Source organism: Suncus etruscus, chromosome 11 (assembly GCF_024139225.1).
Source record: "Suncus etruscus isolate mSunEtr1 chromosome 11, mSunEtr1.pri.cur, whole genome shotgun sequence".
In the NCBI taxonomy this organism is placed as follows: domain Eukaryota; kingdom Metazoa; phylum Chordata; class Mammalia; order Eulipotyphla; family Soricidae; genus Suncus; species Suncus etruscus.
The window spans coordinates 90,165,517-90,168,925 of record NC_064858.1 but is presented as its reverse complement, the minus strand read 5'-3'; the positions used below and the strand labels follow the sequence as shown (position 1 = coordinate 90,168,925).

Below are 3,409 nucleotides of genomic sequence, written 5' to 3'. Positions count from 1 at the left end.
TATAATTCTTAGCAATTAATCTATCATTATAACAAAATTATTCATTCTTTTTTCAAAGAGTCCTTATTAAAGGTGATTGGAGAAATGGTAAAACAAATTGGGCACTTGCCTTGAAAATGACTAATGTGGGTTCTACTTCCACATTTCATACGGGCACCTGATATCACCATGCATAATTCTTAAGTGCAGAACCAGGAGAAGCCCTTGAACATCGCCAGGTGTGTCCTCCCATCAAACCAAACAAAACAAAAAAAAAAAGGATTTTTTACTGAATAATTCTTCTATGCCAGATATATTCTTTGCAGGTATTTGTGATACTTAGCTAATGTATCAATTTATTTAGAAATTAGCACTTCGAGAACAACCTCCAATCTTCACATTCAACCCCTACCATTTCAAGAACAAGACAAAGGTGTTGACCACTACCACATGTAGGTCTTGTAGGTCTTGGCTAGAGGGACTGTAAATTAAAAAATATCCAGATTTAAAGCAAAAGAATAAAACTACTGTTATTCATAAATAATGTTCCATAAAGGATTAACACATAAATATATTAACAGAAACTCTAAAACTACATTAAAAGGCTACATGAAAGTAAGATAATAAAAAGATTAGATTACTACAATTAAAAGCTATATAAAAGTAAGATAATAAAAGGGTTAGATTACTGTTTTTCTTGAGACTGGCTTTGGATTTCTCATACCACATGATTAGCAGCCATTGCTACATGCAATCCTGGATGCTCCTGAGCACCAGTGAATGATTTAGGTAATCCTTGTTACTACATGGAATGGGTGGCATTTTATCTCAAATTCTAGAACTGAATTGCCATTCTGGTTGATGGAAAACTACCAGGAGATGCCCTCAAATTTGATTGATGGAAAACTACCAGGAGATGCCCTCAAATTTGGTTGATGGAAAACTACCAGAAGATGCCCTCAAATTCACCTATCCTCTAAACATCATTTGAGAGACACCCCAAAATAATGAAAATAAATAAAAGGCTACTTGAAATAATTACTTACTACAATTATTATGATTAGTATAGCAAAATCATTATACAAACGGTTTCTTTCCTATATACAGACAACAAATTTCAAGAATAAATTAATAAAACTATCTCACTTATAATTGTTTTCAAACACTCTATACTTAAGAATAAATTTAACAAAGGGGTTGAAAGACCTGCATAATCAAAATTACAAGACATTCTTAAAAGACCTGGAACACAATTTTGAGTTTGAAAAGCTTTCCTGTATTTGAGTGGGAAAAGGATTAACAATAAAATTTTTTATTTTCTTAAAAGTAATGCATAAATTTAGTACAAATTAAAAAATTTCCAAATTTAGGGGGAGTTGTTCCTGTTTTTGTTATTCCTGGCTGTTCTCAAGCTTTACTCCTGGCTCTTTGCTTAGAAAAACCAGTATGATACTTACCTGGCAAGGGAGATACCATGATCACGAAGGTGGTTTCCCCAGGGCAAGGCTCACCCATTGCATTCCGGGTGTGCTGACCTCTGCGATTTTTCCAAATGTGGGAAACTCGACTACATAATTTATGGTAGTGGGGGACTGCATTCATGCTCTCCCCTGTAAAAACAAAACAAAACAAAACAAAACAAAACAAAACAAAACAAAAAAAAGTATGATGTCAATGATGGAATGTGGGTTGGCCACATATAAAGTAAATGTCTTAAACCCTGTACTAATTCACCAATACCTTCAAATCTTCAATAATATTTTTAAGAAAATATTAAAGAAAACCACACAGGTTTATATGAAACCATCAATGATTTCAATAGGTTCAATAGCCCAAAAGGAGAAAATAAAAATGGAAGTATTTGTTAACTTATTTGATACTATACATCTAATAAAAATTAAAAATATAGATTATTAGAACAAATGGAAATATTAACTAATAAAATATTTAAAGACCAAAAATAACTCCACAAATTTCATAGTATTCAATTTAAAACAAATAATTTAAGACCATAAGATAGAGAAAAGAGACTAACATTTAAAGTTGGGAAAAATTGACAGTCATAAGCAAAAGAAAACTGGAGTATTTTCTTTTATAACCTACCATCATCCCTGGAGTATTTTCTAATCCAAAATAAAACATAGTAAATTTGAAGAGTTCATAAGGGTCAGAGGAAATGGAGTGAATTTCCTTGAAGAACCAATTCATTTCGCAATACTGGATACTATGCTCCAGTATTGTCAATCAAGCTCAACTGAACTTAAACTCACTGAGAATGGTGTTCTGGTATAGTTGCTTCAAAATTAACAACAACAAAAGCAACAAAGCTTCAAAACGTACCAAAATTAAGTCTGCAAGTCTTCAAAGAGTATATGGGCATAGAATATTCAAAGAAGAAATATCCTATTAGGAAATGATTTTTGGAGAGTCAGCACCGTCAAGTAAAATTAAAGCAACAGTAATTGATTTAAATCGGATGAAAAATGTACAGCAAACAATAACACAAACAAAATATTCAACATCTTCTGAATGAGAGTCATATTATTAAATTGAACAGTCTGAATTTATTTAGCATAAAGTGAGATTATTCTTTTTTTAATTTTTATTTTGACCTAAGTGGATTACAAATCTTTCACAGTAATTTTTTAGAAACAAAGTGACATTGAATCAGGGGCATTCCCACCACCAATGTTGTCCTCCCTCCACCCCTGTTCTCAGCATGCATCCCCCTCCATTACTCAGCCCCCCACCCCCGGGTTGCTAGTGTAAGTGGTGCCCTCTGTGTCTAGCATGTTGTAGATTGGGTATCGATTCTGTTGTTGTTGGCTTTGGATTTGGTGTTTAAGTCTAATCTTTTTTTAAATTTCTATTTAATGTTCATACGACTGTCTGCATTTGGTACTCTTTATTATTTTCCCCTCAATTTGTGAGGTGGAACAAGGTGGTTCAAATTATGTGGTTTGTTTGAAGAAAAGTAAAAAAAAAATAAAATGAGGCAAAAATCAAACAAGCAAAAAAATGGGAGGAGTCCTTCTAGAGGCTATAAATATCAATTTAAGAGAAGAAAGGGAAAAAGGAAGAAAGTCATTAACAATTCTAAAATAAATTTAAAAATATCAAACCAAAAAGCAGCACAGCAATAAAGACACCAACCACACAATAATCATGATCCTGAAATAAAAACAAAACAAAGCAACACAAAACAAAAAAGAAAACCCATAAAAACAAACAACAAACAACAACAATAACGAAACAAACAAATTAATTTGTACTTCTCTCTTTTTACTTGCAAAGGCACAGTAAATATTGGGGAAATTAGAAAGGAAATTTCCTTGGCCTAAGAGGTACAGGGTTTCTCTGCCCTTGAAGTATACTGTCATGGGAATAATAACAGGTTCAATAAATGTTCCTTTATTCTCCCCTTGGTCCA

The 3,409-nt window shown here is 32.5% G+C and overlaps 1 non-coding gene across 1 annotated transcript; it reads left to right on the top strand.

The window, feature by feature from the left end:
• Positions 1–1,428: 1,428 nt before the first annotated feature.
• Positions 1,429–1,592, top strand: LOC126023713 (U1 spliceosomal RNA). The gene has a single exon (XR_007500799.1). It is a non-coding gene; the product is annotated as a U1 spliceosomal RNA (small nuclear RNA).
• The last annotated feature ends 1,817 nt before the right edge of the window (positions 1,593–3,409 follow it).